Here is a 15,201-nt window from a genome sequence, read left to right as displayed (position 1 = left end):
ATGAAAGTTCCAGAAAAGTGAGCCCGACATTTCACTGACGCTCGCGTTATTATTGTCACGATATTTTGTATTATTGCGCACTATATTTTATCTCTGCGGAAGAATATTGAATTTATCGCACGCACACGGACACGAGAAAAAAAAAAAGACGCACATACGACGCACGCAGGCCCGTTTATTTATTCCGCTCACTGTCACTTATTTGCGTCTTTTGCGCACAGGTGTCAAATGAATTCAAAATAAATGAATTCATTCAAATCATCGTCCACGAGAAAAGTAAAAAAAAAAACAGCGCGTGTAGATTCGACTTTATTCATTTATTATGAAATAATTTGGCTGATTGCTCCTCTGTTTTTTAGATTTTATTCATTTTATTTATTTGCATGAACGGATGTTTTATGATTTATTATAAACATTTATTATTTTATATTACAATTATCAGTATTACTATATATACATATTATTTAATGCTATTTTCTTTTATTGTGTTGCATTTGGCCTTTTAAAGGTTCGATTACAACAAAAAAAAATTTCTCTTATTTTTACTTCATAGAAATTGAGTCTGTAGTTAATGTGGATTTATTTATGTACAAATAAATATAGTTTCAGCCTTTTATACATCACACACACACACATTTGTTGTAAGGGCATTAATAATGTTGTAGGATCCTAAAAAAACACACATTAGTCTTGTGATAATTTGCTGAAATGACACCAACTTTAAAAATGTATTTAAAAAAAAATAACCATCATAAATAAAAAAATAAAAAACAGCACACAATTATTGCCATTTTATCAAAGTATAAATGCAAAAAGACAGGATTAGCTTCTGCTGTGAATCACAATAAGGTTTTGACATTTTAAAATCAAAGCCTGTTTGACAACAAACCAAAAAATAACTTCACCCGTTAAATTCCTTTGCACGACTGCCATTGTTAGTGCAGGGAGAGAAATCAGTGAATTATCACTTATACGTCCGTATATTGGGATCAGTTGTGACGCGAAGGTGCTGCAGTGTTGATGCTTGCTGTGTTTGGGGCCTGGGAGGAATCTGCCCTTGCCCTGTGTTCCTCCTTCCACGCCTGTCACTGCGTTTTCCAGCCTTTTTTTATCAATTCTCCTTCGATTATTGGGACATTATGGCTCTCGGCGAGGAACCTCGCCCCGCAAACAAAGACTTACATCCACGGCCGTGCGTGCCATTCACGGGGCAGCTCTGTGACGGCAGTGTAGTCGACTGATAACAATGGAAAATTCATAGCAGTAACTCAGGGATACCAGAGTCACGGCGTCACGGCTCAGAGAGAAGCTGAGACAGAGCGAGAGGAGAGAGAGAGAGAGAGAGAGGGAACCTCGCTCTCATGCCTCACTTAGCACTGTCCCTTTTTTTTTTTTTTTCTTAAATTTAAGAGATGAAGACAGAGATAAACATGGAGGCAGGACCAGGATCTGTGTTCCTTTCCTGGCACTTTTGTTTCTGGAACCATGTTTGGATTTAACCCCCATTTTCTTGTGTGGCAAGTTCCAAAATCAGCCCAAGACGCAACAACCTGCTGAGCGCTGTCCGGCTCTCACACACACTTATTCAACTCATATTTTAATTCTTCCCTTTTTTTTATTCTTTGAACCCCTGTGAGGTTAACACACACACACACACACACACACATAGAAAGACATGTCTTTTTTTTTTTTGTTTGTTTATTCCTTTTGAATTGACGGGATACTTAAAGATGTAATTGGCACCTTTTTGACTTTTATGACACCCATTTAAGACGCATTTGTCAGCCCACAAACTGCTCTGGGCTGCGTCGAGAGCTCCTGGCCATACAGACGTCTATGTGCCTAATTACATTCCTACAGCAACTGATTCATGCCCTGTAATCAGCTCTCACTTAGCTATAATAAATCAAGGAATTGGCAAGCGGTGGTTTTTCACACCTTTGGACCAGGTTTTAAGTGCAGACGGGGGAGAAAAAACAATTGTATGCTGTGTTATTAGAGCTCGGTGATTTTAGATTTGCATTCTGGCACTTTGTGAATCATTTTCTTTTTATTTTTTGACATCTTCCTCAGAAACGCGTACAGTAAATAGTGGAGTGATATATTAGAAGAGGAGAATTAGATATTCCTGTGCATGTCTGGTTAGAAGTAGAGGCAGAACGGGGCAGAGCTGTCACTTGGACGGGAGCCGTGGCTGTTGAGGAAGGAACAAGCTCCAACGAGACGGGTGGTATGTACAAGGTAGAGTGGAATTACACCACCCTCAGAGAGTTTGTTGTGCCCTGGTGTTGGGAGGTCAATTATGCATCATTAGGAAAGAGGGAGATCTTTTCCCCAGAGGGAGCTTCCCTCTAACCAACAGATGCCTTCAAAGTGGCCATGTAATAAGGCCTATCACTCCACTCAAGTGTTGGACAACACCCCTTATAATGGACTGCCTTGTTAGAGACTGCCGTCCACACTAACCACAACATGAATTGTAATATTATACACCGTCCTGAAAAGTGTGGATGAAAATCCCTACTTTTTTTTCTGTCCAGATTTTTGAATTAAAAATTCAGGTCACGGCGGTGTGTGGAGTCCAAAAAAACAACACACACACACACAGCAGCGATGAAGCCATAAAAGCGAGAGATCTGCGGCGAGAACCTGTCTCACTCTCGGCTGTGTGTGCTGGACGATCCCCCAGTGTGCTGAGAGGTGCTTTTCAGAACTGTTTGGAGTGCCCTCCTGTGAAATTGTTGTTTTTTAATTAGCTGGGCTTGGGACGCTGCTGCTGCTGCTGCAGTGTGTGTGTGTGTGTGTGTGCAGGATTGGTGCTGACGACTGGGTTTCTGTGTTAGCTCACCCGTGTGTGTGTGTGTGTGTGTGTGTGTGTTTTACTCACTCACTCACTCCCACGTGGCCTGGCACTTTGTGAACACTCATGTGCGTAAAATATAAATATATATATATAGATATAAAAATATGCTGCCCTTTGTGCTGAGTAGCCATTCAATCATTTTTGCATTTTAACTGTGTGTGTGTGCTCTTTTGTGCACCACTCTCTCACTTTCACTCTACATTTTAAATAAAATTCTCCCTCAAAAGGACAAATATGCGCCTTTAGCCGCTGCTCTTATGTAAATAAAAGAAGACCTCTACAGAGAGACAAATCTAACGGCAGAAACACTGAGCTGGATAATATTGCTTCAGCTTTTTAGTGCTCGGCGAGGAGCTATAGCTGAAGTTGGCCTGGTTTCTCAGTAAGGAAGTATTGGGTTCTATGTCAACATGGCCCGGCCTGTCCCAGCAGCAGACTAGGATGCATCATCTGTCATCTCATGGCTTGCTAACTGTTCTTTCTCCATTACATTCGGACCCATTAATAGACCTGTTGCATGTCCCCTATTTCTGATTCCCACAAATCTCAGTGCTAAATTAGCGCACGTTTGTGTTCACTCCACTGTTTTCTGGATGCTGCCAATAAATCTTTAAGCGAAAGTGAAGCCGCGTTATTAGATCAGGTGATTTCACAGAGGTTTATTTTTATATAAATAAACCTCCTTGAGTGTGTGGGTGCAGCGGCGGCGGCAGTTGGAACACAAAGCACTTTGCAGGACGCTACGGGGAAGCCACAGAGGCTCAGCCGCGGTAATGCCCGTCACCACTTTAGAAGCCAGACTGGTGGCAAGGGATGTGGAAAAGAGGTCTCTGTGGCTTTGTGTTGGGGTGGGGGGAGCGTGGAGCAGTGGAGCAGGGGAGGAGTGGGATCTGCCTGGTGTGCTCACATTACACTGGATGATAGCGCGAGGGGTGCAGAGGAACTCAAGCATACAATTTGTTGGTAGCCACAATTTAACCTCATCTCCTAAAGCCGGCTGTTAGGCAGCCAGTGGGACATGTCAGTCAATCGGGAATGCTAATCAGTGACGGTGGAGAGAGAGAGAGCGCCGAGATTTTCATTACTGGCTCCAAGTCCCCGGGCCTTCAGGTTTATTTTCACAGCACGACAACTCTTCATAACAACACACAAAAAAAGGAAAAGCGACCACAAACCATTAAATGCAATTTACAAATTAGATTTTGGCTAAAACGATGAAATACTGCAAAGAGTAATACAAACACCAGCGAATGTTTTCAGTTTCAATTTGCTAGATTACACGTTTTTGTTTTTCTTTAACTCTGGAGAGTGAAATCTCTCTGTGGCGCTGTGTTTTGTCCCCTCTCTGCTTCCGTAGTTGGGACGTCGCCCCGCGCTTGTTTCTCCGGGCGTTCCCCGGTCAAAACGTGCATGAGAAACTGAGACACGGCCTCCGCTGCTGGCCCCGGCTGTGAATATGTGATCCCGCTCTGGAATGTTTTTCCAACACGTAGGCTTTTCACAGATACACTAGAGAGGACTGGCATCATAGTGGCAAGTGCTGCATTCAGACTGTTGTGTGCCCAAGGCTTACTCTCGCACTCTCGCTCCACATTCTAGCTGTGCATGGGAATGGGCAGAGAAGTGTGTTTGTCTAAATACACCCAAGGTTTTAGTGAGGGTGTGGGCACACGTGTGTGTGTGCGCTTGCTTCCTTTCCCTTTTTGTCGCTAATCTGAGCTCTTTTTCACGTTCTCTCTTTATTTATTTTATTCTTGGTACATTTCACGTTAGATGTCTGAATTTCAGTGCTACAGGTTTTTGTACACATTTCTTTTTTATATATATATATATATATATATATATATATATGTATATATATATATATATATATGTTTTTTTTTTAAAACCCTCTTTTAATCTTCATCAAATGAGATTAGTCCCCAATTCCTGCCCAAAGTGACTGAGAGAGATTTGCACTTTTATCATTAAGTGTGACACTAAGCCGGTCAGAGCTTTGTCTTGAATGGAGGGTCTGACGGAAACAGGGGCTCCTAATCCCTTTATTTGTGTCGGGCCCAGAAACAGGGAAGAAAGGGGGCCGGGGTGGGACAGGGCAGCAGAATGCCACGGCCCTTAGTCGCCTCCAGACCCGGCCTCCACAGCCAAGTGAGCATGAGAGTCATCTTATGTGGTCTGTGCACTCAAGCGGGGGGCGCACATATACTCACATTTACAGTACACGGACGCGTTTTTACCTGGTCCATCCATGAGTTCACTAAGCAGGGGGGTTCAGTCTAGGATGAGATTAATAAAGTGTACCGGTTCCCTGGTCGAGGTCCAGCTCCAGGCTTTTGTCTCCGACTCATATCGGGTTGTGGGGTTTTGGCTCCTTTTGTGTGCGCACCCTTGTGGTAATCCATCTCCAGCGGGAGTCCCCCGGGGCACTTTATTTACTCATTCAACTGTTGGGAAGTCTGTTAGACTGCAGATCAGATGCAGTGAGACCAATGTGATTACTTTAACCAGCACTTGCAGATTCCTGCCCAGCTTCTCCTCTCATCCTGAGCCGGTGAGCTCTGCAGGTGGGAGGGCAGGGTCCAGCGCGCTGGCTCATCCTTCTCTGTCTGTCCTGTTTACCAGATCCTGCCCCAATATTCTCTGTTATCAAAATAGGAGAAACCTCCTGTGCCCACACACTGTAGAGCTGACTGGATTCTTTCATTATCCGTGCGCATGTGGGTTTTGTTGTTATTGCCCTCCCCTTGCATCGCGGCGATACAATTTTTAAAATTGGCTTTTGACGGAATTTATTTACATCTGTCAGGTCCCCGATCCAGCACCGCGGCAAGTGTGCGAAAACTAGCGTCTGTGTTTAATTGCAAACAACGTGATGGATCGCGTTATCCATTCATCAACATGAAGCCAGGGCTATGTATTTGGGGCTAACCTCCATGTTAAATCACTGCAGGCTGTCAGCCTCTCTGAATTTACTCTCCGTCTCTTCCCCCTGGTGTAGCTGGGGAGTATTGTTGCGATCAGCTGCCAGGAAGCAGCGTCTCCAGCCAGAGCTCCCTTAACTGACTGTTTAGAACCAGCTGCTGATTGGTGATGGCTGTCTTGGCAGGGGGAAAATAATGCCGCACGAAAACAGTGCAGATTGAGTTTCTAAATGCCTGACTCACTCCTGTCCTCTCTGACCGGCCCCCCCACAGCAAGCCAGCATGATTTGTGCATGAGGTCCCGTGACCCATGGAAGCTTCAAAAAGCAGCGAGGGGAAATATTTGGATGATCCTGATGGGGGAGTGAAGGCAGAGAGGAGAGGAGAGGAGAGGAGGGAGGGAGGGAGGGAGGGAGGCAGCGATGATGATGATGATGGGGGCTCGGTAAGAGCAGTGCTGAGCAGTGTAAGGCAAGGCAGATGTGGAGTATCTGCAGTGTAGGAGTGGACTGCCCGTCTCGGACTCTTAAGCCTCTTTCAGACTCAAGTTAGCGGGCATATCCGAGACTTTTAAGGCCACTAAAAAAAGGTGATTAACACCTTCATAGACTATAATGATAATGATAATTGTGTTACTATTACTTTGGTTTCTCTTAAAATTATTGTTATATATCTATCTATCTATCTATCTACCTATATATATATACATATATTTATATACATAAATATATATAATATATAATATAGATATATACATATATAGATATGTATATAGATATATACTGTATATATACATATATATACAAAACATTCAGTCACAGGTACCTGGAAGTGAAAAATATAGTGTAGTACTCTCAATGTGGGCCGGATTGGGTCCTCCGGTGGGCCAATTCTGGCCCGCGGGTCGCACGTTTGACACCCCTGGTTTAGGTGGTCTGATTAATTAAATAAACGATATTTAGCACTGGCCCAGAGTTCGTAAAACTAAGGATCTCAACGAATATGATCGATAACACATTGCGGATAGTGAAAATTGGGGAATTTCGCGGTAAAACTTCCACCTCTACCACACACGCTTCAATGCATCAATTGCCAATGGCCAGACTGCATTGTGGGTACCGCCGCTCCGTGCCGTGCGTGTTCCACTCCCCAGGCGCTCGTGCACGCAGCGTGCAAATATTTCCCAAAATCAACAGTGGCGGACATTAGCGTTAGCAACTCCGCTAGCCAATAGCGTCAGGGCCGTACATGCTAGGAGACTGATGGTGTCTTGTGGCGAGGGGAGGCAAACAGCGGGGCAAGGAGTTGGAATAGAAGAAGGCATTTTATCATCAGGTAGCATGCCATGATACTGATCATCCGTGCCCCACCCCCCATCCCTCTCCTCTCCTCCCCCTTTACCTTCCCTCTGCAGGCTGGATATTAATATTTCCCAGAAAGCTGCTACAATACGTCTTCTTGGGAAAATTCCGCCGCTCCCGAACGCTGCGAAATGATCTGGTGTCTATGAAAAGGGATGAATTGGGAGATAAAACATAAAAAAAAGTGTTGTGTTTTTTTTTGTGCACGTGTGATTTCATAGCGCTCTCTAGGTGGAAATTTCTATTTGGTCGGCCTGATAAGAAGAATGTGTTGCTGCAGGTGAGAGCTGAGTTGTTTGCTCCATTCGTCTAAATTTCCTCAGCATTATTTGTCTCGACCGCGCAGCACATTAGTTATGCACCGGTTCAGCCTCTGGTGCCAACTCAATGGAAATCCAATTGAACATAAATGGCTGTTGTAGGCCGAGGCTTCATGCAGAAGCCAAACTCAGCAGTTAAAAAGAAAAAAAAAGGCCGCTTTAATCAGTCTTTGGCCTCTATGCTTGTCACTGCCTCCTCCTGAGAATGGGTGGGTTGACTGACCCCCCGGGTGTCTGTCTGCCTGAACGTTAGCCCCGCAGGCCTCGCCTCACGGGGGTGCGTCATCCCAGCCTCGGGCCAGAGTTGTGCTCTGAAACCAGAGCTCCAGCTCTGTGTTGTGATCCCAGCTGGAGAGACAGCTCTGGCTCTGAGCGGAGCCCTGTCGCAGCGTGTGACCGGGGTCACCGGTGGCCCCTCAACCTCCATCACTTCACTGTGCTTCTGCGCCGCACCGACCGCGACTGCGTTATTTATTGAACCGCAGACTCCGTCTCGCAGGAAACAGAATTTTCGACGTGGCCGTGCTCTCAGTTACGTCGAGCTTTAGGGGGCGGAGCGTCCCGAATCGTTGCGTTCTGCACGCGCGGTCGTTTTCCAGATGAATTCTTTCACACACGCCGTCGTCCGTTGTTATGTCTGCGTTGGATCGTTTCAATCTGTGAAGAAACCAGAAAATCAAGGCTTTGAGTGTTTGTGGTGTGAACGTGTTTTCACGTCTGTGAGTTCATCACGTGGCATCTTCTCGTTGCAGCCTTGCTTTACATTTAATCACATTTTTGGCAAAATACCGCATGAATGTGTGTGTGTTTAGTGTGCCCACTTGTGAATATGTGTAGTGGGTCTGATACCCGGCCAAACATTGGACATGCTGTTGGCAGGCAACACAGTCTGTGGATTCTCCTCTTTGGTCGTGCTGCTCTGGAAGCAGAGAGTGATGCATGCCACCCAAACCACCGCTCTCTCCCCCCACCGCTCTATCATCAGCCGAGCGGCCCACTCCCTGCTCTCCTTACTCTCCTTTCCCTGGGCCCCAGAGCCTGAGCTGTGGCCTGTGGATGAGTGCTACATCCTGGCTGTCAGCACAGGGGTTAGCTGGGGATTGGCCTGTGGTGGAAGTGCAGTATCAGGGCCTGTCTGTCAGCTCCTCGTTCCACTTCCTCCCACCACCTCAACGAAAGGCTTGCAGTCAGTGGCACAAACATACGCCAAAGCTGCGACCGACTCAGATCCCCCTCAGAATAGGCTTCGATTCATAGTCCCTGCCAGTGAACAGGGGGTTGTAGAAAACCCTTTAAGTGCTCGAGTGTTGTGTTTTTAAACACACCGCAGAAGCTTTGACAGATGGTTTACTATTTCGCCCTATTTCATTTCAGGTACTTTTAACTGTCGCTTTTTGAACTACTCCACCACAGCCTGTATTTGCATACAGGTCATTTTTTTTTCTTCTGTAGAAACCCATTCCCATAAATCATATTGATTAATGATTGCACAATGTCACTCAGGATATTTATAAATCTTGTATTTTTTTGGGGGATTTTCTACATCACATTATCAGATACACACATAGGTACAAACACGCCCCGTGGACGCACACATCTGCGCCGCACATGGCCGCAGACAGGCTCCCACATGTTGGAGGATTTGTGACTATAATCAGATTAATTGGTCCATCTCTCCTTGGAAACATCACATGTACACATGAAGGCCCTCTGGTAGCTTTCAGCTGGATGCCGCTTACACTAACCAGAAGCCAGGCGGCAGGCGCAAAGGTCAGCGGGGTCACGGCGGGCTCCCCGGCGTAAGAGTCTCTTCATGACTTACATGTTAGAGGAATTATTACAGCACCTACAGCCTCTCTCTGTCTGACAGAGGAGGACTTTTATTTTCATCCTTTCTTCTCGACAGTTCCGCCTCATTTAAGCCGAGAGCAACCATTTCTTTTTACAACATAAACGCGAAAGTTAGTGTTGCTTGGCAGAAGCCGCGGCCTCTTCAAAGACGCACGCCTGGCCTTTGCAAAGAAAATCATATTCTAAGTATATTAACCCGTAATCTGTGTGTGTTATTGTGTCGCCCCTACAAGTATGTCTGTGTGAGGTACTATCAACACACGCGCTGCCGTTCATGATTTTATTATAGCGCTGGAATCCAATGACGTTGGTTTTCCACCGTTAATGCTATTCTTTACAAATCAGGGCAACCAATGCCTGATCTATAGTGTTATGGCCAATATTTCACTTTAATAACTTCAGTAAACATTTAATGGGCAACATTCATGTATAATAATAATGTATAAACCATTTTTTATTAATTAATTAAAACACATATTCCCAAATCAACGGCATTTATTAACTTGCTGGAGACAAAAATGTGTAAAATTCAAAGCAATTATAACAGTCGATTATTCAAAATAAATTGGCCAAATCAATGAATCGTTTTCATAATTTTGAAGTTTAATAATTATCAAGCCTCGTGAGATCATATCACGGTGCAGGAGTTGAGTCACTGCACTTGGAAAGTTGGGAAGTCTCCTACCGTTGGAAAACAAAACAAAACAAAACAAAACAATAAAAAAGCCTGTGGGTCACATGTGTGAGTCACTTAATACGAACCACAGTTACGGGGTCAGGATCTTCTTAGCAAATGCCCCCAAAACAACGTTTATGACACAAGTGACTATCGCTAAATCTGCACTGTCCACTGTTTTTGTTTAAACACACTTAAACTTCATTTTATTACCACAACCGCATGTATTATATCGAACACTGGCGGCTGTTATAACCCCGTAATTACACTTAAATATCGTTTAGGTTGCAGGACCTATTTGAGACACGAGATTACAGATTAAACACACACACATAGTGTCAGTTATACACAAACAATGCATTTGCAACTAAAAACTACGACAAAAAAACGAATTTAAGAGCGGTTGAAACCACTGTGAGTGATAACTGAATGCATAATGAATGCACATATGATCATGTCATTCAAATAAACATTAACTGGGAGCGTGGATATATACCTGAGAGGGCCGCTCAAAGGGCATCAGCCCAAAAACGTTTGGACACTGCTGATTTACGGGCCAGAAATATGATATTTAAGCACACAAGCGCCGGCTTCCTTTCGAAAATAGTGGCAGAAGAGTGATTGCATGAATTTACTTCACTGTCATTCACTTTATTCCTTTCCAAAAGGGAAGTAGGATGTGGTTTATGGACGGAGGATATGCAAATAGTGTTAGGTATGCTGTCGATCGCATAAATAAGACCCAAAATTGTGTTTGTATGCTGTGCCTGATGCAGTGAAAGAGTGTTTAGCCTGGCTCTGCTTCTTCTTTAACATGCTCTGGTCCTAATAAGCTCCGACACGCCCCAAACAGCCACCCTCTCACAGAGCACAACCAGTGTAAAAGCAGTGGTTTGGTGTCCTGGGGAAGCCTGTGGTTCTGGAGCCAGAGTCGGAGTCATGCCCTGCCGTCCCACAGAGATGACAGGAAGATAAGAAAGAGAGGTGGCCTCTCCGCACAAAAACAATCCCACCAGGAACTAACCCTAAACCTGGGGAAGAGACCGAGGGCTTTCTCGACTCTTGTCAAAGTCTATCCTCGCTGAGAAGAAAGAAAAACAAACATTTATTCCTCTCCTCCTGCAACTCCAGCAACAATGAACAATGCACTGCAGCCTCAACTGGAGGATATTGTCGTATCACAACTATCCGTACTAAGTCTACAACTGTCGCTCTATGTCACAACTTTGGCTTTGTGGTGTGTCTTTCTCTCTCAATCAGCTGCCTCAGAAATAAGGGGGGGAGTGGGGTGCGGCTAAGTGTGGGCGACAGACTCTTGGCAGACACCGACTCGGCAGTTATGACTTCGAAAAACCGCTTATGGTTTGCAATATCTGCGGAGGCGAAGTTAAGGTAGCCGGTTTCTTCCAGACGCCGCGTAATGAGGGAACCATAGGGAGGGGAGACAACGGCGAGCGGGTTTTTTGGGGAAGTGGCACTAAACGCGAAGGACCGGCAGAGATTTACACCCCTCGGACCCTCAAACATCCTTCTCAATGGTTCCTCTCTCGCAGATATTTTCAAGGAAGCGATAAACTGCCGCTGACAAAGATCGGAGTGTCTTTGAAAACATCCCTCATGGGCAGCGGAGCTCCATCACTTCCATCGCCGCGCCTCAGCCTCGCTCTGTTCACAGTGTAATGGCCAAACTTGGATATTATGATCGGTTTGTTGTTGTTTTCTATCAAAGAAACGCTGACTGTAATTCCTCAAGTAATGTGTTCTCCCAGAGGCTAAAGTCAGTGAAACATTTATCTAATCGCAACTGCTGCTTTTGTCATGTGGTTAAGGCCTAAAGCCGTTTTTTTTTTTCCCTGACGATTTTAGTTCTTTTGAAGCTGTCCACATGGTCCAGAATGAGGCCCTGCACAGTGTAAGATGTCATACTCCCACTGTGCTGACCAGCATACTCCATGGGCCTTGATGTGCCCATAACATTTAATGGTACTTTGGCAAATGCTAATGGAAAAAATCTCTGCCTTTGCCTCAGCAATCGCCTTTCGTTCCCTTCTTTCTGGGTTCCTCTTTGTTTTTATTTAGCATAAATTGTGCGTGTGTGTGTCTTTTACATGGAGCGATCTAAACTCGTGGCTGGGAGAGAAGAGGGAGGGCGGGAGGGTGGGGGGAGAATATGCATTATCTGCTAATTATTAAGATTAAGGGATAAATAAACCAGAACGAAAGGGAACATTTGTCTTTAGTAGGACACGGTTCCTGTTGCGTTCCACTACCCCTCAGCGTGGATTTTTGGGATGGCAGAACATCACAGATTGTTCTTTTGGATGTGGATGTGGGACCCGGGCCGGGTAGTGGAGGGGGGGGAAGAGAGAGGTGGAGGTCATGCCCTGGCACGTTTAGTGTCCCTGGCGTGGGGGTGAGGAAACATCTCGACCTCAAGTTCAAGAAGACGCCGCCTGGTTCTGATTAGTCACTCTGATGTGCAGTGATAAACAATTCCTGCGGTCTCCTGCGCTCAGAGACATCACTGGCAATGTCTGCGGGTGGTTTGTGTGTTTGCATGTACGCTCAGACATGCAGCGATTGAGTATGCATTCCAAAAATAAGACAACAAGGGACGCGCGGCGCTTCAGCGGCTTTATATCGGCGTTTGAATGGCAGAGTTGTGATCCGAGATCGGAAACACGAGTGCTTTGCGGTGATTTCATTGACGAGATATTCACACGATTAAACGGCAGAAGCCTACAGACCCAAACCATAACCAGAGCGCGATGGTTTAAAATATTCCACCTCCAAGACTCCGCGTTGTCCTCCCTGCCCTCGCTTTGCTGGTAACTGGCAACTTTATCTGTTGTTGCACTTCCTTCCGCGCAGACGCTCGGCACCGAGCCCTCCGGCGGCGATAAAAACGTCGTCGGGGGCGGGCTGGTGGGGGGTGGGGGGCTAAGTGTTTACGGTGAGCATCCAAAAGGTTAGCGGGATCAAAGCGCCGCCGAGAGGACATCAGGCGAAAGGAGCAGGGATGATAAACAAAGCGGGCCGGTTAGTCATGCGATCAGATTTACGACGACGAGAGAGACCACGTCAGGGAGAGGCAGATTTCTGTCAGCCTGGTTTTTTTTTTTTTATTACTGTGAAAAACAGCCTCCATGTCCAAAAAAAAAATAAAAATATGGCCTGTTAAGCACAACGAACAATAGCAGTGAGGAGGAGGCGAGGGATTTCACACAACAAATATACATTATATCTTGTTTTGGGCTGTTTATTCTGGCTGATTGAGGACATGAGACTTTGGGCCGTGTGCTGCGTCTTACAGGGAGAATAATTGCGTGTTGTGTTCTCCCTGGCACTTGTCCTCGACGAATGGCTGATTGTCTTGGCTGTTTTAGCTGCGTGTGCTCTGAAGTGCCCCGCCCGCCTCTCCTTACCCCAACCAAATTCTTCAGCGCCACTTTGCACCGCGGGCATAAATAACAGATCGCTTTCACTTCTTGACCTCGGAGATGGTAAACTAGCTTGGTTCTCACAAGGGGTCGCGTTATCGAAAATCGTTGTTGTTTTTCGCTCTCTGACCTTGAGGGGCGAGTTAAAAATCTGCCTTTCTGTTGTTGTTTTGTCTTCTCACTCGTTCACATTCAAACCAGGGAGTACACCTGGGCCTGTCACTCTCGTCCTCTGCAGTCATTCGCTCGAGGCCGCGGCTTTAAGTGGGAATTATTACTCGAGAGATAAGTATGGAGATAAGCCGGCAAGACGTATGAGGTGTCTGGACGGTGTGAGAGGTACACCTGACCTGGAAATGAATGGCGTGAAGGTGCAAGTGCAGCACATGAAGCTACTTTTTCATTCGGCCCCCAGATCGGAAATATTAGTCGGTGCGAGACGGTTGTGTTTCTGTGGGATTCTGAGATTCTTATCTGGTGTTTAGGTGAAAAGCATCTGCTGTTGATCCTCTTGTTGTTCCTACACGATCCTTTTCATACGGTCCCTAAATGTACTGTTGTGAAATCTGTCATCATTCAGCGATCGCGTACTAACTTTAATTGTTTTTCAACTTGATTATGAACCAATACACAAGTGCGAGAGGTTTTTTTTGTTTTTGTCATAAAAGAGAAAGTGATTAGGTTTCTGCTTCAACAAGGTGTGTGGGAGAAACATTCCTCCTGCTTGGTATGTTAATTCACAGCTCCAGGGTTTGGACATTTCTGCTCTCTTTCAAGTTGCTCTCTCCGCGTTCTCTCCCCCATCAGCTGAACCTGTGGCTGCTGAGGACTTTCCGTGTATTATTTATTAGACGATCCCTCACATGTGAGAGACGATAAAGTTGACATGTTACACGCAGTCGCCACTCGCGCGCGTTTAAGGAGGCCCGCTTTGTTCAACAACCCAACAAATTTGAGCTTTAAGTTCGATGACAGTTCACATGCCAGAGCGTTTGCTCATTGGACAGCTGCCAAGACACTAAACTGAATCCAGACCAGATCATTATGATCTTAATAACAGTGTCAGTGAAGCAGGATTATTTAGTATTTACTTGTGTCTATCTATTCTTCTTTTCTTTTTTTTTAATAATCTTACAAATCCCTTCAATTAACAGCTTCTTTTCTTCCCTCGTCATTGACGCGCGGCACACTAATGTCCCAAAAAGGCGACCTGCTGTTCTGAGTGAAGTGAGCACTGGTGGTTTTGACCTGCCCGCACAAAGAGTTATAGGTGGCCCGGTCAGCTTGTCAGTCAGGACGGGTGGGTTTTTTTAATCATTTCATCTTCGCCGGGGGGCTCTCCTGAGACCCCGGCAACGTTTAGCAGTCTGCAGCTCAGGACCTCGGGGCTCGTCTAAGCCCTGCCTGGATCCGAGCTGCCATTATTAGCTCCGCTCTCCAGAGCACGCCGCTCATCTGTCCCCCGAGAGGACTGCTGAGAAATGAAGCGCAGGCTGGGCGCAGCAGCAGCAGCAGCAGCGGCGGCGGCAGCGGCGGTGGGCCAATAGCCCCGACATGGAACAGTAATTACTCCATTGATATTCCTCGCACAATAACACTGTCATCTCGCATTTGCATAACCTTGCCCGGCTGGCAACAGCACATGAATGCATATGATCTTGTCAAGCAGCACCAGGACTTGAGCTGGCATTTGAGTGGAGGGGTTGTTTATTTATTTATTTATTTTTTTAACCCCTCTCTTCCTTCCACACACACGGGATAAACAGTTT

The 15,201-nt window shown here is 45.7% G+C and overlaps 1 protein-coding gene across 2 annotated transcripts in view; it reads left to right on the top strand.

Annotated features, from left to right (window-relative positions):
* Positions 1-15,201, top strand: part of lmx1bb (LIM homeobox transcription factor 1, beta b) — a 42,038-nt gene that overhangs the window by 1,791 nt on the left and 25,046 nt on the right. The window lies entirely within an intron of this gene.

This window comes from Solea senegalensis, linkage group LG5, assembly GCF_019176455.1.
Source record: "Solea senegalensis isolate Sse05_10M linkage group LG5, IFAPA_SoseM_1, whole genome shotgun sequence".
NCBI lineage: Eukaryota > Metazoa > Chordata > Actinopteri > Pleuronectiformes > Soleidae > Solea > Solea senegalensis.
The sequence above is the reverse complement of the archived record's forward strand: the minus strand, read 5'-3'. Positions and strand labels throughout refer to the sequence as shown.